General features: G+C 51.8%; 1 long non-coding RNA gene across 1 annotated transcript; it reads left to right on the top strand.

Annotated features, from left to right (window-relative positions):
• Positions 1–7,168: 7,168 nt before the first annotated feature.
• LOC138921573 (uncharacterized) lies at positions 7,169–9,293 on the top strand. The gene is made up of 3 exons (XR_011434240.1): positions 7,169–7,698; positions 8,166–8,264; positions 8,359–9,293. It is a non-coding gene; the product is annotated as an uncharacterized lncRNA (long non-coding RNA).
• The last annotated feature ends 12,147 nt before the right edge of the window (positions 9,294–21,440 follow it).

Here is a 21,440-nt window from a genome sequence, read left to right as displayed (position 1 = left end):
CTAACTGGAGTCCCTTCTGTCACCGTCCCCTTGGCCTGCAAAGGGGACCTGGTCCTTTAAGAAGTACTGTCCTTTCTTGAGGGCTCACCCATCTCCATGGCCCTGGAGGCCCGAGGGTCACACAGTAGTCACACAAACCGGCTCTAGAGGTTAAACTGCCCCTGACCCATCGTGAGGCTGCACACAGGGACCCCCATGTTGGTAATGTTGGGGTGAGGCCGTTTCTTGGGTGCTCTCCAGGTTGGGAAGGCAGGCCAAAGCCATCACCTGGTAAGGGTGGGACCTCTTCCATCAGTGCCTGCCATCGGTGTTTCTTTCCCATTAAGAGCGGCTGACCATGCGAGTCCTCACGGCCCCACTCCACCGCCCCAATCACAGACCCCCGACGGTGAAGCCTGTGCGGATAAAGAGGGGAGGGTGTGGACCAGTTGAGGGTGGGGGTGGCCAGTCTGGTGGGTGCGAGGCTCCTGAAAGAGAAGGTGTTGAGGACGGAGCAGCAGAGAGGAGGAGCCGGGAGTGACTGCCCACAGAGCCCCAGAAGAGGCCTCCGGCAAGTACCTCCTTTGTGAGTCGTTTTGCTCTGAACGCAGTGATGACTAAGTTGCTCTGAATCAAGCAAATGGATTTTCCTTAAATATGAAAATCAATAAGAAGGGCAGGGAAAGCCTGGCTGGGGGTGGGGAGGAGAGAGCAGACGGATGCTGCGGGGGAGGGGTGGAGACAGATGGGGGTGACGGAGGGACTGAGATTCAAGTTCATTGCACGTGTCCCCCCACCCCCACTCCCTCACGGAGAAGGTGGCCTCAGGGCCCTGCTGACCTTCCTGAGACTCCTTAAAACTCGACAGCTCCCCCACCCCCCACCTCCATCCCCAGCTTAGAGCCAGGCCTGCTTCAGGGCAAAAGATGGTTAACAAGAGGATTAATGTCAATGTGACAAATGGGTTTTAAAAAAGTCAGCCTGGGAGCCTGTTGTCACCCCTAGAGTCTCACGCTGGAGAGGAGAGAGGGCTGCGGGAGCCCCAGGGAGCAGCGTGACTTCCTTCTTCGGGGGCTCTGCCTGTTTTCCTGCTACCTTGAGGTCTGGGGACCACCTGGGTTATCTGACGGGGGCCCTGGGGCTCTGAGTAGAGTTGGAGCCCCTCGGTCCGCGTGGCCCTCGGAGGGCCTGTCTATCCTTCTGGCTCACTGCTTCCAGAAGAGTTTGGACAGTCTTTGGCAGGGGTCTGAAGACAGGACATGGCTTTATTTTCTTGAACATTTAATAAATGTCCTTTGAGCCTGTGAGGTGGAGTCTGAGGGAGCTCTGACTTCCTCCTCCCTAGCACAGTGGAAAATCACTGGGCCAGGCGTCAGAGACCTGAGTCCACGCTGTGCATGGTCCAGGCACCCGTCCACGTGCGTCACCTCCGTCTGCTCGTCAGTGAAAGGGGGTGTGGACCCCCAGGGGATAGAGTATGCACCTCCCAAGGCTTAGGGGAATTTTTGGTGAGATAATGGAAGGGAAAGTGGCTCGTACAGCGCTGTGCAGATCCCCTCAGAAGCACTCATCAAGCAGAAAGCGTCAGCTTGTGCCCTGACAGTCACGTTCACTCTGGTGATGGGCTCAGGGCCTGAAGACCCATTTTTGATAGACATGTGACTGTCCACCCACAGCCCTGGTCCTTTCAAGCTTGGTTCTTTAACCAGCGAGGGACTTCATGCCAGAGGGAGGGCGTGGGCGTGGGCAAAGCCCCTCCGTGGCTCCCCTTTCAGAAGGGCCCTCTGTGCTGTTGTCTGCGTGACGAGGCCCCGGGAGAGACGGTCTGTGGGGAGAAGCGGGCGCGGTAATGAACGTTTTCCGAGAGGGAGCGAGTCACGGCCTGATCGGGAAGACGCTGTTTCTCTCTCTGTTACCAGGAAGTGAGATGAGCTGAAACGCATCGCAGTGTTTTTCCAAAGATGGCTTTTCAAGAGAAGCGTCTCTTTAAGGGGCCAGGAGAGTAGGCACGGGCTTGGCAGGGAGAAGCCTGGCTGGTCCTAATGGTCCGTTGCTATAGAGCAGTGCTGTGTGCCAGCTGCTCTTCCGGGCACTTAGCAGACATTAATTCACTTAACCCTCAAAAATAACCCTTCGAAGTGGGTACCGTTCTTCCCTCTGTTTTATAGATGAAGAAATTGAGGTCAGCATCTTGCCTGGGTCGCACAGCTGGTAAGTGCTGGAGCCACGACTGGAACCCAGGCGGATCTGAACTCCTGGCTCCATCCTTTCGAGTGCCGTGTTCGGACGCAGAGGAGAGGGGCCCTTCCTCAGCGGGGTGGGGTGGGTGGCGGTGAGGGGCTCTCTCATTTTCCAGCTTCTGTACCTTTCTCTATTTCTTTTAAACAGTGTTTTTGAGATATAACTTACAGACTATAGAATTCACCCATCGTAAGTGTACGATCCTATGATTTGTAGTGAACCTATAGAGTCGTGCAGCCATCGCCATGACCAAGTTCTAGAACATTTCCATCACTCCTGAAAGTCTCCTCCTTCCGTATGTGTTTCAGTCTGGGCCTCGGCTCCCTCGTCTGTGCCATGGGGCCTCAGTGCCTGCCTCCCAGGCTTGCTGCGAGCAGTCAGTGAGCGCGTAAATGGCAGGTGGTGAATGCTGCAGATGTGCCAGTGTTGTCATTGTCGTCTCCTAGAGTCGCTGAAATAGAGGCTTTCAGAACTGGGAGTGGTCTTGAAGACCGCCTCATCCCACGCTCTCCTGTAACAGGGGAAGAAACTATGGTGCCGAGATGTGAAGTGATTTGCCCGTCAAGGACACACAGGAAATTTAGTGGCAGGGTGGGAGCTGAAACCCAGCTCTCTTGGGTGGCAGTTCAGGGGCCCCCTCTCCACAGAGACTTCCTCCCTCCCCGAGGCACAGGGATGTCATTGTCCAGCACCCCCGCTCTTCGTGGGTGCCCCCTGGAGCGATGCTGACTGGCAGGAATGGAGCCCAGGAATTTGGTTGTGCTGGAGCAGAGGATGCCCCTGGGCAAGGCTGGGTGCACAATCAAGGGACTGATGCAACGTGGAGGCTGAGGCAGGAATGTCCATTGTGAGCACGGACGCGTTGACTAAGCAGCCAGGAGACAGTGGTCTCTGTAGAGCCCGTGGGCAGGCCAGCTTCATGGGCACGTGGCCTGTGCAATCACACTGGACTCCTCACTGAGAAGGGCCTCCTGCTTGGTTTAATGCTTTGCTGTTGCCATCTTGAAATTCTTAATTTTTTTTTTTTTTGAGGAAGATTAGCCCTGAGCTAACATCTGCCGCAAATCCTCCTCTTTTTGCTGAGGAAGACTGGCCCTGAGCTCACATCTGTGCCCATCTTCCTCTACGTCCTATGTGGGACGCCTACCACAGCATGGCTTGACAAGTGGTGCCATGTCCGCACCTGGGATCCGAACCGGCGAACCGTGGGCCGTTGCAGCGGAGTGCGTGAACTTAACCTCTGTGCCACCCGGCTGGCCCCTGAAATTCTTAATTTTTAAACAAGGGATCCCACATTTGTGTTCTACACTGGACCCTGTAAATTATGTAGCCAGTTTTGCTCACGGGACAGAGAGCAGAGCCCAAGTCGGACTCTTAAGTCCCCAGCAAGGAAGAGTGTTGCTCCACCCAGAACTGACTCACGGATAAACTGCTTACGTGCAGTAGGCAACATAGTCATAGAGTCTTCATGGTGAGGATTCAGAGAAATAAAGTTTGTAAACCAGTGTGCAGACTGTGATCCAATTTATGTCAAAAGATGCCCCACGAGAATGTAAGTGGACACAACTACTTTGGAACACGGTTTGGCTTTATATACATAAAGGAAACTTACGTCTTCTAAGTCAGGGCAATTCTACCCCGTGTACCTACCCTGGAAAGCCTCTTGTACTTGTGCAATGGGAGACACACGCATGGTTGTTGATAACAATCCCAAACCAGAAACAGTCCCTCAACAGAAGAATGAATGAATACACTAAAATATAAGCATACGTTGGAATATTATACTGCAAAGAAAAAGGATGAACTCTACCTACACATGGATGAGTCTCACAAACATAACTGAGCAAAATAAAAGAATGAAAAAAGTATTTAAAAAAAAAAGATGCCCCGTGAAACTGTCTGTTTCTACATGTACATATATACCTGTATACAAAGTCTGGAAAGACCCTCCAAACTGTCGGGAGTGGTTGCTTCTAGGGAGAGCCATCAGGAGAATCATTAATGTTTTCTGTATGTCTCTGTTGCTGTGGTTGTTGTTACAAGGAGAAGGTATTCATGTATTACTTATAATGACAAATAAAATGGTAAGATGCTCCTAATATATTCTGTGAAGATTTCCTTATATCAATAAACATTCTTGGGACATTAAGGAGAGAAGCGTCTTGAGAGGGGGAAGAGGGAGGTGTGAGCTGGGGACCCTGGAGAGTCGTAAATGGAGGCAAAGAAAGAGCTCACGGCCGTGGTGGGGCTGGAGGGGAGCAGGCTGGACCTGGGGACTTCTGGGTGTGGAAGCCCATTGTCAAGAGGGCCAGCAGCTCCATGAGGACATGGAGGCTGCGGTGTCCACCTTGGAGGGGAGTGGGGGGTGGGGGTATATGAGGTGTTGGGGGCTGGGAGTTGCCAATGACACGTGATAAAGACTGTAGAGGTGGCTCTGGCCGTGGTGCACAGAAACGGATGAGGTGGGGTCACTGGGGATTCCCTGCACTGGGAAGAGGGGTGGGGCCTCGCGGGATTTCCCAGGGCATGTGATGTCCCAGGCAGTGTGCTGGGCGGATGGAGTCGGGGCTGCCATCAGGTCTCAGATTCTCTGCGTCCTCACTGTGTGCCCATAACCTTGGTTTCTCCCCGATGCTGACAGCACATCCCTGTCGGGGTTGCTGGGAGATTTGACGAGATGATGCAGGTCAAGCACTGCACCCCGGGTCTGGCACAGACCGGGAGCCCCCAAATGCTCCCCCTTCCCTTTAACTGATCCTGTGCTTTGAGGCACTGGAACAGCAAGAAATCGTCTGCCGTGTATAGAGAGCTGTTCTTCCCAGCACTTTCCCCCCGCAGTGTTCTGGGAGAGGCACTAAGAGCCAGGATTCTGAGTTCCATCCTGCGAAGGCCTGAGCCGAGCCAGCCAGGGCGGGAGGGGAGCTGGCTGCAGCCAAAGGTTGGGCAGCGGCACAGAAGAGGAGGACTCAGGCCTCCGAGGCCAGTGAGGCTGACTCTGGGGCAGCCTGGCGAGAGGTCCCACTTTGGGGCTCTGGGAGGAAAGTGCTCTGTGGATGCTGGTCGCAGTTTGTCCACGTTTCTGTCCCCCCACCCCGGCCCTTTGGGCACACTCCCCGCCGGCTCTGGGGAGCATGTGCATGACTGGCGGGCCCTGCTGCTGGAGCCCTCTGCCCATGGGTACAGATGTGCTCAGCAGCAGCTGTAACGGGGAGCCCACACCTGTTGGCTGCACCAGCTGCTGTAACTCTACTCCTGGGAAAGCGGGCCCGGCGCCCAGACTGAAGGCCTCCGTTCCAGGGGCAGGTGGAAAGGGCGCGGCTTCTGCCAGCACAGCAGCGCAGGACGCTGCCTGGAAGGTGCTGGGGCTCCAGGACTCTCAGCCACAGGCTGGGACCTTCCTCCTGCCCAGAGCTGCTCCAGCCGTACAGCCGTTGGTCCTCTGACCACCCCACCCCCACCACACTGGGGTGGGGGAGTCCGAGGACAAGGAGCGAGGCAGACGTCTTGAACGGGATCCCTCCAGCTGTCCTGAGGGCGGGGTTCCTGGAGCCGAGCAGCAGCATGGACCAGCAGGCCAAGGGCGAGGATGTGTCTGGAAAGAGAGCGAAACTGGCTCTTGTGTGGCCAGGGCCACGGAGACCCTGGTTCTGGAGGCTTCCATTCCAGACGTGTTCTGGGCCGTCATCGTGGGAGCACTCCGGGGGCCTTCATGGAAAAACTGGGTACAGAGCGAATGCAGAAATCCCGGGTCACCGAGGAGAGCTCAGCAAGGCAAATCCGAGACACGTCCTCTGACATCCAGACCCACACGATGCATCGCGGGAGCCAAAACACAGAAAAACCTCCCGGTCGAAAACCAGATGGTGAATTGGCACTGCTGACGTCTGGATTGTACCCCACCCCTATGTCAGTCTTCCAGCGAGCCTCTCTCCGTTTCCCGTCCCGCTCCACGTTCAGTGAAAGGGATCTTCAGCCGGCCAGGCTGAGAGCGATGCCAAGGCCTCGACAGGAAGGTCTTCTCCCGGTCAGGCCCATCAGCCCTGGCAGTGCCAGGAGAAGCAGCGCATGTGGCCGCAGCTCCCGGCCAGACGGGAGACGCTGCTGACCCCTGCTGGCGCTTCTCACCCTGCGGCAGCCGGGGACAGCCCCAGGGAGAATGGAGTACTGGAAAAACCCTGCAATCCGTCTATGGGGGTGGGGGGGGGGGGGAGGGTAGGAAGAAATACCCCAGCGCAGAATCTCCTCATCTGGAGCTCCTTTGATGAGACCAAGAAGAAATTAGAATAAAACCCAGACTGAGTTTCTGGAAGGAGTGACACAGACCAGCAGTGGGTCCCTTCAGCCTCTGCGGCTTGGAAAAGGCCGGGCTGCCAACCCCCTTATCCTAAATTGGGAAACCTTTAGCAACACTCCACTAGCCAAGTTCAACCGCTCAACGAAAAAAAAAAAAAAGAAGGGAAAAAGAAAGTAAAACCTCTCTCTCTTTCTTTCTCTCACGTCCTCTTCCAGTGCGAGGCTTTCTGAACTTTCAGCCTAATTCACTGTGGGTCTGATTGCCTTGGACCTGGGGCCGAGATGGGGTGCTGGCGGTTTTAACGTCTCTCTTTCTCGAGCGAGGTTGGCGGTACGCTGTTTGGAAAGCCACCGAAAAGAAAGCTGACATCTAGAGCATTTGCCCTGCGGTTAGATATTCTGAAAGTCAGTTTGTACACCGAAGGGGTGAAATTCGAGTCCTCCAGAATCTTTACGGGAATATTCAGAGGGACCCAAGGAGGACCAGGACTCATAATTCCAACAGAACGAGTGTGGGAGCCCCAAGGAGAAGGAAGCCACTCATCTGCAAACCCCTCCTCTACCCTGCCCCCCCATTCCAGCAACAGACCCAGCTCCCCTTCTCTCCCCAGCTCCCCGCCTGCAGGGCTGTGTCTGCCCCGGGACGCTACAACCCGACACCGTTAGCCTCCCCCCCCCCCCCCCCCCCCCCCCCCGACCAGACACAGAGCAGAAGCTGCTCCAGCAAAGGCAACCGCCAGCCTCTTAAGAGCCAAACCTAGTGTGCGTTTTCCAGGTCTCGTTTTCCTCGGCCTCAACAGCATCTGACATTTTAACACTCATTCATTATTTATATATTTAAAATTTTATGAACTATCTTAGACTTGCCAAAGGTATAGAAAATAACGTAACAAACATACCTGCTGTGTCCGTCAAGTTTCTCCAGAGAAGGAGAACTAACAGGATTTGAATTTACTCATTGATTGATTTGTTATAAGGAACTGGCTCGGGCAGTCGTGGAGGCTGACGAGTCCCAGGAATCGCGGAGAGAGCTGGCGAGCTGCAGGCCCGGCAGAGCCAGCGGTTTATTTCCAATCCGTGTTCGAAGGCCTGAGAACCTGGGAGCTGATGGTGTAATTCTAGTCTGAAGGCCAGCAGGCTCGAGACCCAGAGGAAAGAAGCGAGGTCCTGGTTGAAGGCAGTCAGGTGAGAGGAGGGCTCGTTTATTTGGGGGAGGGTTGGCCTTTTTGTTCTATTCAGGCCTTCGACTGATTGGATGAGGCCCACCCACTTTAGGGAGGGCAGTTTGAGTTCCTCAGTCTACCCGTTCAAATGTCAACCTCATCCCAAAACACCCTCACAGAAACACCCAGGATGATTTTGGCCAAATATCGGGGCACCCTGTGGCCCAGCCAGTTGACACATAAAATTTAACCATCACGCCTATAAACACCACCCAGTTTAAGAAATAAAGCAGCAGGAGTATGGTTTAAGCCCCTGCTCTGTTGCCTGCCTCTCTCTCCCAACAGAAGAAATACCGTTCTGAACCTGGTGTTAATCATTTCCAGGCATGTCTTTTTTAGTATATTTTACACTCTTTATGCTGTGCACGTTCTAACTATAAGAATGGAATCACACTGTCTATTCTTCTTCAACTTTCTTTTTTGATTCAGAACTGTCTCTGTAAGCTTCCTCCACGTTGATGCCCGTGGCTTCAGTGTATCCATTTCCACTGCTGTGTAATATTCCACAGCTTAACTCCACAACAACAGGTCAGTTCTGTTGTTTCCAGTCTTGCTACTGTAGCAGTTTTACTGCCATGTAAGTTCTTTACACGTCTTATTGTGCACATTTCTATTTCTCCAGGAGTGAAGCTGATGGTGGTAGCGTGGACACCTTTAACTCTGCCACATCCACATCAGATCTTTTTTTTTGGACAACCAGTTGGATGTGAGATTGTAGATCATTGTGATTTTAATTTGCATCTCACCAACTATTAATAAAGTTGAGCATCTTTTGATATGTTTATTGGTCATTAGGATTGCCTTCTATTCCTATCTCCTAATCTTTTTCCAGTTGTATTGTTAATCTTTTTGTTCCTTTGATTTGCAATAACTCTTTATATGTTGTGGCTAATAATCCTTTTTCAGTTATGTGCTTTTCCCTTGTCTTTTTCAGGTCTGTGGTTTCTCTCTCACCATCTTTTTAATATCTGGTACCCATTTGAAGTCACTCTCCACTCTTCCCTGTCTCTACCCCAGCCTAGCAACTGCTAATTTATTTTCTGTCTCTACAGATTTGCCCATTCTGAGCATTTTGCCGTAAAAATGGAATCATACAATATGTAGTCCTTTGTGACTGCTTCCTTTCACGCAGCATGTTTTCGAGCTTCATCCATATTGTAGCGCATATCAGTACTGAATTTCTTTTTATTGCCTGATAATGTTGCCTCCATTTTTGAAAGAGATGTTTTTGCTAAGTTTAGAATTCTAGGCTGACAGTTTTTGCTTTTAGGACTTTAAAGATGTTGCTCCACTATCTTCTTGCTTGCGTTGTTTCCAGCGAGAAATCTACTGACATCCTTGTCTGTTCCTCTGTTCAAAAAGTGGCTTTTTGGGGCTGGCCCCATGGCCGAGTGGTTAAGTTCGTGCGCTCTGCTGCAGGCGGCCCAGTGTTTCATCACTTCGAATCCTGGGTGCGGACATGGCACTGCTCATTGAGCCATGCTGAGGTGGCGTCCCACATGCCGCAACTAGAAGGACCCACAACTAAGAATATACAACTATGTACCAGGGGGCTTTGGGGAGAAAAAGAGAAAAAAATAAAATCTTAAAAAAAAAGTGGCTTTTTCCCTGTGGATTCTTTTAAGATTTTCTCTTTATCAGTGGTTTTGAACAATTCAATTGTGGTGTGTTTCAGTATATTTTCTTCATGTTTCTTGCACTTGGGCTTTATTGAGCTTGGAAGTGTGAATTTATAGTTTTCATCAAATTGGAAAATTTTCAGCCATTCTTTCTTAAAGTATTTTTTCTGTCCTCCCTCCGTTTTCAAAGACTCCAGTGACACACACATCGGACTGAAGGTGTCACTCAGCTGACGGATGCTTTGTTCTTTAAGAAAAAATTATCTTTTCTCTCTTTCTTCATTTGGAGAGTTTCTATTGCCATATCTTTGAATTCACTATTTTTTTCCCCCTGCAATGTTTAGTCTGCTGTAAATCCATTCGGTGTGTTTCTCATCCCACACATCATGGTCTTCATATCTAGAAGTTTAATTTGGGTCTTTTCGTCTTCATCTTCTGTGTTTCTTCTTAGCATTTTAAACACATAGAATGTAATCAAGTCTGTTTTATTATCCTTGTCTGTTAATTCTAACATCTGTATCAGTTTGGGGTTGATTTTGATTCATTTTTTTCCCTTATTCTGAGTCACATTTTTCTGTTTCTTTGCATGCCTGGCAATTTTTTATGGATGCTAGACATTGTGCATTTTACCTCATTGGGTCTTGGATATTTCTGCGGTCGTTTATATATGTCCTTGTGCTTTGGTCTGGGATGTGGTTGTTTGTGGAAACAACTTGATTGTTTTAGGCCTTGCTTTTAAGATTTGTAGTGGGGAGGGGTGTCTGGAGCAGGGCGCAGCCTGGGTTAACTTTCCCCCGCACCGAGGCAGAGTCCTTCCACGCACCCAGCGCTGGCCCCAGGAATCGTGGGTTTTCCATCCCGGCATTAGAGCGGGCCCTAGGCCTGGCCCCGTGTGCACACTGGGCTCCACACGCAGTCACGGGCTCAGCCCGTCTGTTTCACAGCTTTCAGGATCACTGTCCTTTGTTGCCCTATTTCCTGGTCTTGAAAATTGTTGTTTGATATATTTTGCCTTTTATCATTTTTGTTTTTTTAGGTGAGACGGCACCTGTTACTCCATGTGGACCAGAATCAGAAGCCCGTTAAGATGAAAATACCAAATTAAACAAGACTTACTGAGAACTCGTAGCCCTCAGATACGACATGCGTGAAACCTCCATTTAGGAAATGTTATTGAATAATCAAAAGGCAAATAACTCTATTTAAAAATGGGTGAAAGCTTTGAATAGACATTTCTCCAAAGAAGTTATACAAATGGTCGTAAGCACATGAAAAGATGCTCAACATCATTGTCATCAGGGAAATGCAGCTCAAAGCCTGAACGGGCTGCCACTGCACACCCTCTGGGATGGCTGTAATCGAAGGTTGACAGGAATAAGTGTTGACGAGCACGTGGAGGAGTTGGAGCTCTCGTAGGTCGCTGGTGTGGATGCAGAATGGTGGAGCCGCCGTGCAAAACAGTCTGGCAGCTCCTCAAGGCTTGGATGTAACGTTACCATATGACCCAGCGTTTCCACTCCTAGGTGTCTGCCAAGAGAAATGGAAACACACACACACACAAAAAAAAACCTATGCATCAATGCCCACGGCAGCATTATTCAAAGTAGCCAAAAAGTGGAAACAATTGATGAGTGAGTAAATCACATGTATAGCCACACAGTGGAATACTATTCAGGAATAAAAAGGAATGACGTCCTGATCGTGCTGTGACACGGATGAACCTTGAAAACATGATGTTGCCTAAGTGAAAGAAGCCAGACACAAAACGCCATGTATTACATGAGTCCATTTACCTGAAATATTCAGAACAGGGAAATCAAACAGAAGGCAGACTAGTGGCTGCCTCGGGCTGGAGAGGATGGGGGCAAACGGGGAGCGACTGCCTGGGGGTACCGGCTTCGTACTGGGGTGATGGAATGTTCTCACAGGGATTGTGGGGATGGTGCCAACACTGTGAATGTACTAAAAATCTGCTAAAAACCGTTGGAATGTACATTTTAAATGGGCAAATTATACGGTACGTGAATGATATCTATAAAGCTGGGGATTTTTAAATCAAAGAAATGCCATCACATAGTGTCTGTCTGGATGGGTAAGTGGTGTTTCCAGAACTCCGGCTCTCCCAGAGTGACAGCTCAGGTATGATGAGGAAACCACGGCACAGCTTTGTGTATTACCTGACTCTGTTCTCCTCCCTTCCTTCCTTTTTCTCTTCCTTCTCAAATACTTACTCTGAGCCAGTACTGTCCTAGGCACTGGGCCCACAGAAGATGACCAAGACACAGTCCTGTCCTCAGAGGGTTCACAACCTCGTGCTTCTCCTCAGCCATTTTTTGCAAAGGGGGCTTTTCTGGGACCACTTCCGTATATCCCGGGCTGTGAAGAATAAACTAATCTTTCTAGAGGAGCATAGACCTGCACTCGGAGGCCTCAGGTGATGGGGCTCCCGTGCTCAAAAGCACGTGAAACACACTGGAGACGAGCGTGACCATCCTGCATCGATCCAGTCCTCCGCGTCTCCAGGCTGGGTCACAGAATCTGCAGAGAAGAAAGCATGGTCTCCTTCCCCTTCGGGTCTCAGGGCCCAGACGCTGTTGAGCGTCAATCTCACTACTGAGACTCAGCCGCGGCCGAACAGGTACACGCTCCACTTTCCGGACAGCCAAGCTCGAACCTCACCATTCCTGGCTCGTCCAGCCTTTAAACCAGGCTCAGCCATGCTTCCCTGTGTGGCCGGTAGTTGACATGGAGGGTCTTGGGCATTCGGGGACCTGGTCCCACCAAGGGCCTCGGGCCCTCAAGCTCTGCTGTGGTCCCCAACCTCGCTCCCTGTTCATCTCGGTGTCAACCTGCCTTCTGTCCGCAGGGCTGCGTCGTATCTCTGATGAAGCTCTGCTCTGGCATGAGGACCGCTCCCTGCTTCTGTGTTACTCCAAAGCCGACAGCTGCCACGTCCCTGTGTGCCCATCTTCTCGGTCTCGCTGCACTGCAGCTTCCTGTTAACTGTGGCGTCCTGGTTTGGGCCACGCCCACTGCTGCTCTCAATGACTCAGCCTGGACCAGCCTCTGGCTCTTCCTGGCCACTTGCTGTAGCGACAGCACACCCGTTCTTCCCCCTGTAAAGATGGCTCTCGGCAGAACCTCACACAGGGGCCCCCTCGATGACCACCACTCTTCTGCCTTGACCAACTGACACTGGCCATGCGTCTCGGTCTCTTGTCAGCCCCTTGGGAGCTCAATGTGCATCTCCCGTTTTGCAGAGTCCCCTGCACAGAGAAATCTTTTTCCTTCGTCTTGGTGACGATGGCTCAGTGAGTACTTGTAAAACCTTGTATTTCTCTTAGCAATGCCCAGACTATAAAAACTGCTTTCTCTCTTAAAAAATGCATCTCCAGGGCTGCCATCAACAAAGGAGTCCACCTGCAAGGAGCTTCCTGCCTGTGGCAAACTATACTTTCCAAAAAGAGTTGCAACAATATTCCCCATCCCACATGCTCTTCCAGAGCCTTGCCACTCACACGCCAAGAGGTGGGGTCTGTGTCCCCTTCCTTGAAACTGGGTGGGGCTTTGTGATTGTCTCAACTAGTGGGGTACGGGAAAGCTCTGCTCTGCGCCTTCTGAGGCCGGGTTGCAAAGGGCAAGACGGCTTCCTCCTGGCTCCCTTGGGGGACGCTTGCCCTGGTAACCTGGCCACCATGCTGTGAGAGGGTCCTGGCCTCACGGGCAGCCTACAAGTAGGGGTTCTGGCTAACTGTCCCAACCGACAGCCAGCAGCAGCCAGCAGCAGCCGCCAGCCTTGTGAGTGAGGGAGCCTCCGTGATGAGTGCGGCCGGCTGTCATCTGACAGCCATCACATGGGAGATCCTGAGCAAGAGCTCTCTAGCCGAGCTTGGTACACCCCAGAATCAGGAGAGAGAAAGAAATGACTGTTGCTGCTTTAAGCCACTAAGTTTGGGGTGCTTTGTTACATATCAGTGGATAACTGGATGCTGTCCCTCTCCTCGTGTCGAATGTCTACCCACCCCCGTGGCCCCGTTCCGTAGTGCGTGTGAACAGCCGTGTAGAGCCTTCCCCGACTCCTGCAGCGAGGAGTCTCCCCTCCTGACTCCCCACGCTCTGCCTATGCCTGTCTCCCATACCACAGCCCCTCTCCCTGTAACGTCCGATTGGTATGTTCCTGGTGTCTAGCCCGACATTTGGCACACAGTGGGTGCTCAATCTGTGTCTGGATGGATGATGGGGACAGGGATCTTGGCACACAGTGGGTACTCATATCCCTGTCTGGATGGATGATGGGGACAGGGATCCTCACACACAGTGGGTGCTCATATCTCTGCCTGGATGATGGGGACAGGGGTCTTGACACACAGTGGGTGCTCATATCCCTGTCTGGATGGATGATGGGGACAGGGATCCTCACACACAGTGGGTGCTCATATCTCTGCCTGGATGGATGATGAAGACAGGGATCTTGGCACGCAGTGGGTGCTCATATCTCTGCCTGGATGGATGATGAGGAAAGGGACCTTGGCGAGGGAACATTTGCCAGTGGAGAGATGAAGATCCTGAGATGCAAAACAGAGCTTCCACTACCTTCGAAGGCCTTCGTCTCTGACGGATGTCCCAGGACATTTTTGGCTTCTCTGCTGGGAACCTAGAATGTCTCAAGTAAGAGTCAAAAGAATTTAAGTATCAAGCCATCCTGGAGAAAAAAAGATTGTCTACGTCGTCGGGGGCAGGGGGCAGCAGGGGAGGGAGCGCCCACTTAGGCCCAGAGTGTCCTTCACACATCCACCAGCAGGTGGCAGCCTTGCCCCTGCTTGGTCCCTTGCAAGCGGTGACATGAATTCACTCATGGATGCAGTCACACAACTGAACTATTTCAATATTTAATACTAACTACAGAGCCCCTGCTCCATGTAAGGCACTGTGCAAGCTACAGGAGGGTTGGCTGCAATCCCTGCCCGCTGAGACCTTCCTGTCTAGTAAGTTCTGTGGCTCTTGAGCTTGTCCTTGAGGTAATGACCCCAAAAGTCATCAATCTTTTCTTCTGTCTGGAGTCTAATTTCAGACAATCAGCCAGATGGGACAGAGGTCTTACCTAAAGTCTGGGTATTTCCAGCCCGCTTGGCTGCCCTAAACTGCCACTGAGCGAGAGGCCAGATGACCACAGAGCAGGTGGGAGCAGTAGAAGTGGAGTGTTGGAGACAGAACAAGAAAAACAGGTTTGAAAGCAAGAGGGAAGCACAGGAGGAGGAGAAAAGGTGAGCTGGAGCCATTGGAACGGCCGGCAGAGAGACCTCTCCCGAGCCATGCCCAGGCCACGCTCCTACTGTCCACCTTCCTTCCTGGGTCCACCTATCTCCCCTCCTGGCACTCGGCCTGTGAGAGCCACCCCACAGCCAGCCCAGCTCGGGCAGAGGGGGCAGCAGGGGGGCTGGGGAGGGGCCGGAGCGGAAGTGGCTGTAGCACACAGCCATCGGGGGAGGGGAGGAGAAGGGGAAGCGGTCATTTGAAAAGTCATCAGCCAGTTTCACAACACCCTAAAGGACCTAACCCTGGGAGAGGGCCTGACTCGCCTTTCAAGCGCCTGTCGATGCAAAAATCCATAATCAATCTATAAATGAAAACGGAGGGAGTTTATTCTGAGCCAAATGTGAGGACTATATGGCCCTGAGTCTTCCTTCTCCAAGGAAGGCAGGGCACCAAAGAAGTGGGGGGCACAGAGCAGTTATATCCCCTCAAAGAGCATGTTCCACATATGATTGAAATGTCTCTTTTACAATAGTCACGAGACTGCTCTGTCGCACAGTGATTGACGGACACGGCAGGGGGCAGGTCTGCTGTCTGGAGCTGGGTGGTCCCAGGTGAGCGCAGCCATCAGTTCCTAGCCTAAGGAGAGATGCTTGTCCTTAAGGAAATGCCACTGTGGGGGAAGTTGCACCTTTATCTTAAGGGCCTTTGTTCTTATCTTTGGGACACAGCAGATGCTCAAAGCAGATATATGATGCACGCTCAATGGCCACGTCAGGCCCTTTTGGAAAAATGAGGTCAGGCTTCCTCATATCCTGCAATATACCCTACTGCTTGCTGTTTCTGTTTGTCACTCCCCTGGGGCATTCTTTGTGCTCAGGGTGCAGGGTGTAGACATGGCTTGTGGAGCCCCTCTGTCCCTTGCCAGACAGATTTCCCTTCCCTCGCCTCTGACATTTTATCTTCACGGCATCCACACGCTGCATTTCCTTCTGCCTGTGGCTATGGGGCTCGTTTGTCTGCAGGCCCTGAGAGGTCCCTGGGACTGACTCCTCCTCGGGGAACGGGAAGGCAGAGGCTGAGAGTCCAGGAGGGGAATGCTGGGCCCCTTCCACAGCCCCCCGCCTTGCCTGTCACAGCCTCAGAGCTGAAGAGCCAGAGCCAGAAAGATCAGGAAGATCCAGAAAGATCAGGAAGATCCAGAGCTGACAGGAGCCCCAGGGACCACCTATGCCTCATGCTGGGTCTATGCACAGTCCTGGGTTGGGGTCCCAGGTGGGTCCCAGGGCCACCTCCTGCCAGGGGCTCCTGAAGCTACACGATAACACGACACATATTCCAAGAACCTCCATTTCGTTTACAGTAAATGATTTCCAACATTATCTTTTTATTAAAGCTGACAAATAGAAATGGCAAGCAGTAGGATCTATTGGAGTATATAAGGAAGCCATTTGGTGTAAACCTAACTTGGCCTGACTTTATTTTTTCCAAAAGGATCCGACATGGCCTTTGAGCATGCATTGTATATCTGCGTAAGCATCTGCTGTGTCCCAAAGATGAGAAAAAAGGTCCTTAAGATAAAGGTGCAACTTCCCCAGACATGGCATTTCCTTAAGGATAAGCATCTCTCCCTAGGCTAGGAACTGATGCCTGTGCTCACCTGTGACCACCCAGCTCGAGACAGCAGACCTGCCACCTGCTATGTCCACCGAGACAGCTGACCTACCTGCCGTGTCCATCAATCACTGTGCTGACAGAGCAGTCTCCTGACTATTGTAAAAGGGACATTGCAATCATATGTGAAACGTGCTCTTTGAGGGGATATAACCACTCTGTGCACCCCACTTCTTTGCTGCCCTTCTTTCCTTGGGGAAGGAAGGCCTGGGCTATATGGTCCTCACATTTGGCTCAGAATAAACTCACCCCAATTTCCATTCATAGCTTGGTTATGGATTATATTTGTTGGTAAAGCAAACATGAATATTTGTGAAGGAGAATGTCGTGTTTAAATAAACTTTCAATTTTATGAAGAGCACCACAGTGGCCCAACCTCTCATTTCCCGTGTGAGGAGAACGGCGTCACGGTCACGATCACACAGCGGCTGAGTGACCTCTGAGCCAAGGAGGGTGAACATAGTTCCTCATCAGTGAGTTTCTGGGAAGATTGGCAGAGACGATGGTGAAAGTACCCGACACGTAGCGCTCAATAATTATTCGTTGTTATTGGTGTTACCTTTAACGGTTGACGATAGAGCTGGGACTCCATCTGCAAGTTCAGTCCTGGATCTTGGTGGCTCTTGGTGACGTGGGTCCTTGCTTTTATTTGGGTCCATTTCAGCTACAAAATGGCTTTGAATCCTCCCGGGAGGCATAAGACACAGGCCTGTTGACAAATATCTTAATCTAAGCAGCGAAGTCTCCACTCCACGGACCTCCACATTCCCCAGATTCACGCCTTTAGCTCCCTGCGGGATCCTCAACCCCTCCAAGGAGAACTTGGGGAACAATCACATGTCTTGCGGGGTATGGGGAAGGGAAAGGAGGATGGAGTGTCTTAATGTGCCAATGCTTGCCTCCCCGGACCCCTCCGCAGTATCTCCCCGCTCCCAGGGCTCCCCCAGAAGGCACAGAGAAGAGCCCCAGCCTGTGCCCGTCATCTGCTCCCCCTTGAAGTTCTCTCTCCTTCGGGCTCCCCGTCAAGCGCTTTCTGCCTCCACCTCTGATCATTCCTTTCTGTTTCCTTTGTGGGCTCTCAGCCGCCCTCAAGTGCTGGCGTCCCTCGGGGTGCTGAACTGCTCCTCCTCTCCAGCTCTCTCTAGACTGAAGTCACGCACGTCTCCATCTCAGCCTGGCCCCTCTTCTGCCCTCTGTGTCCAGCTGCCTTCTAGACAGTTCCATGTGGATGTTCCTCAAACCTCTCAAACTCAATAAATCTTCAAAGGAATTCTCTGGCCCTCCCCAGCCCCTCCATCTGTGGCTCCTCCTGAATCAAGTGAGTTGGCCCAACCCGGAAACCAGGAGCCCTGATATTGGCTGACCCACTAGACTGTAAACTCCTTGAGGTCAGGATCCAAGTCATAGTCTTCTCCACGTTCCCAGCGCCTAGAGAACGTGACCAACACAGAGTAGGACCTCAAGAAATGTCTGCTGAATAGATGCATGGATGGATGAGCAGATACATGGATGAACAGATGGATGGATGGATGGATGAACAGACAGATGGATGGATGGATGGATGGATGAACAGATAGATGGATGGATGGATAGACGGATGGATGGATGGATAGATGGATGGATGGAAGAACAGATGGATGGATGGATAGATGGATGGATGGATGAACAGATGGATGGATGGATGGATGGATGGATAGACGGATGGATGAACAGATAGATGGATGGATGGATAGACGGATGGATGGATGGATGGATAGACGGATGGATGGATGAACAGATAGATGGATGGATGGATGAACAGATGGATGGATGGATGGATGAACAGATGGATGGATGGATGGATAGATGGATGGATGGATGGATAGACGGATGGATGGATGGATGGATGGATGGATAGACGGATGGATGGATAGACGGATGGATGGATGGATGGATGGATGGATGGATGGATGGATAGATGGATGGATGGATGGATAGATGGATGGATGGATGGATAGACGGATGGATGGATGGATGGATAGACGGATGGATGGATGGATGGATAGACGGATGGATGGATGGATGGATGGATGGATAGATGGATGGATGGATGGATGGATGGATGGATAGACGGATGGATGGATGGATGGATGGATGGATGGATAGATGGATGGATGGATGGACGGATGGATGGATAGACGGATGGATGGATGGATGGATGGATGGATGGATGGATAGATGGATGGATGGATGGATAGATGGATGGATGGATGGATAGACGGATGGATGGATGGATGGATAGACGGATGGATGGATGGATGGATAGACGGATGGATGGATGGATGGATGGATGGATGGATAGATGGATGGATGGATGGATGGATGGATGGATGGATGGATAGATGGATGGATGGATGGATGGATGGATGGATGGATAGATGGATGGATGGATGAACAGATGGATGGATGGATGGATGGATGGATGGATAGATGGATGGATGGAAGAACAGATGGATGGATGAATGGATGAACAGATGGATGGATAGATGGATGGATGGATGAACAGATAGATGGATGGATGGATGGATGAACAGATGGATGGATAGATGGATGGATGGATGAACAGATGGATGGATGGATGGATGGATGGATGGATAGATGGATGGATGGATAGATGGATGGATGGAAGAACAGATGGATGGATGGATGGAAGAACAGATGGATGGATGGATGGATGGATGGATGGATAGATGGATGGATGGATAGATGGATGGATGGATGGATAGATGGATGGATGGATGAACAGATAGATGGATGGATGGATAGATGGATGGATAGATGGATGGATGGATGGATGGATGGATAGATGGATGGATGGAAGAACAGATGGATGGATGGATGGATGGATGGATGGATAGATGGATGGATGGATAGATGGATGGATAGATGGATGGATGGATGGATGGATGGATAGATGGATGGATGGAAGAACAGATGGATGGATGGATGGAGACATGGATGGACAAAGGGGAAATCTCTGGCCCAGCCTAGATCTCTAAGCTCTCTAGGATAAAAGACAGAGCTAAGCCAGCCACATTTCTACACTCTTCCCTCAGCCTCGCACTCAGGTCCCCCTTACCTGAACTTAATGGGAAAAGAAGTACTTCGCAGCAGGAAGGGAGAGAGAAGATGTGACGTCAGGCTGCTGATGAGGGAGGAAAGAGGAGAAGATGGCAGAGGAGGTGGCAGAGGAAGCCGGAGGGCAGGGGTTCATGCCCAGTACTGAGTACCGGTCCAGAGGCATCAGGGGGCAGTGCGCACAGAGAGGAGGTGAGGATACTAGAAAGCTTAGACTTTTTTGAGAGTCCAGAGAAGTACTCAGGCCCTGTGTGTGCCAGCCTCCTTCTGGAACCCCCGCAGAGACTCCCTTGGTGATGAGCTCTGACTGCATTGCGTGCAGAGACGGGTGCTGCTGGCTGGGCGGAGCCAGTCTGGGCTGGGTCATATAGCCATCTCTGCCCTAGGGACATTTCGGCTTGTGTGACATCCCGAGGACTGATGGTTCATGGCCTTTCTGTGATGTCAGCATGAAGCTCGTGCCTGGTTGCACGGTGGGTAACCCCGGCACACCTTTGACTCAACGCATCCCCAGGGCCCTTCCTAACTCCCTGAATCTTCTTGCCTGCAAATGGCCTGTCCAAGACCACACCCAGACGGCTGGCAGCATGCAGGGGGTGGGGGTGAGGTTCTGGAAAAGCAGCAGACAAGGCAGGGCCCACCTGGCTTCCTTTATCTCCAGCTCTGTCCAGACTGCTCCAAGACATGCACCCTGACGCAGTCTGCGGTGGACCTGTGAGGTGACCATGGGTCCTGGTTTGCCGGGGACAGTCCTGGTGCTTAGTGTCCTTATGAATACTGTTGCTACCCTATCCGCTATCAGGAGCATCCCAGTTTGAACGACACGTTATATGGCCGTCCTGTTTACAGGTGCTTTAAGATCCTCTACTGTGACTGGGGCCACTTGGGTCCTTTCCCTGGACCTTTCTAAGGACATGTCACAGCACAGGTTGCCAGGTCCTCATGGGGACATCCATCAACAGCCCCACCACTTCTGAGGGGACAAATCCAGACCAAAGAAGGAAGTGCAGGCGTTTGCCCTTTTGTAAAATCTTGGGCAAGACTCCACGGCTCAGCTCTCCAGGACGCTGAGAACTGAAGGGAGAGGGGACAATCCCAGGGGGTCGCCACCTTTGGGCAGCAAGCACATGGTCTCTGACACTCAGCGTGGCTCTGGAATTCAGTGTACCTGTTGATCTATTGCTTGCTCAGTGCAGGAAGGACCGGGAATTCTCCTGCTTTCCCCTCCTACATCTTGGTTGGGTCGGAGGAGGACAGTTCAATCTAGAAACACTGCTTGATACTTGCACACGTCCCAGGCTCGGAGGGCCCTCTTCATGTGAAGGGCCTGGCCGAAGGACAGAGCTTTCTTATGGTAAAAGGCAAGAAACACCTAGACAAAGACTTCATTTTCTGGATTATAAAATTCTTGACTTTGTTCCCAGAAGAGAGCTGATCCAGCCTGTGGGGGCCTGAGCCCTTGACACCTGTCCAGGCTGGAAGAGGTGGCAGCTGCATCTATGTGTGACGTGGGATGAGGGGTGACCGGCAAACCCTCCAGGACCTGTCCCCAGTTATCTGCCACGGACAGAGGGAGGCTGCAGTAATTCCTTCTCAGAGAGCGCTCCAGATGCCAAGGATCCAGGAGGACGTTACACACAGACACACCCACAGAACGCACACAGTCACAGTGCAACGAGAGCCCGGGATCTGAGCATGGTTCGTATCCCACTCGGCCTGCACTCAGTAAAAACCTTGCAATTGCACCGTGGAGAATAAAACCCTTTGGTCTTGGAAATGCAGTCGACAACCCACAAAACTGTACATACTGGAAGATACGGTTCCGTCTCCCCGAGGCTCTCACTTCTTCGTTCCGCTCCCCGTTCCTGGGAACGCCAGTCTCTGACACTCCTCAGGTTCCTGCAAACCCAAACCCACAGCCCCAAACACAGGGCGGTGCTCCTGCTGGGGGCGGGGCCGGAGCCAGGAAGAAACAGTCCCTTCCTCCATTGCCTGAGCTCTTTGTCCCTGGGGGCGCTGGGTTTCTGGGCTGTCTCTGCGT

This window comes from Equus caballus, chromosome 30 (genome assembly GCF_041296265.1).
Source record: "Equus caballus isolate H_3958 breed thoroughbred chromosome 30, TB-T2T, whole genome shotgun sequence".
Taxonomy (NCBI): Eukaryota; Metazoa; Chordata; class Mammalia; order Perissodactyla; family Equidae; genus Equus; species Equus caballus.
This window is presented reverse-complemented; position numbering and strand designations above follow the sequence as displayed.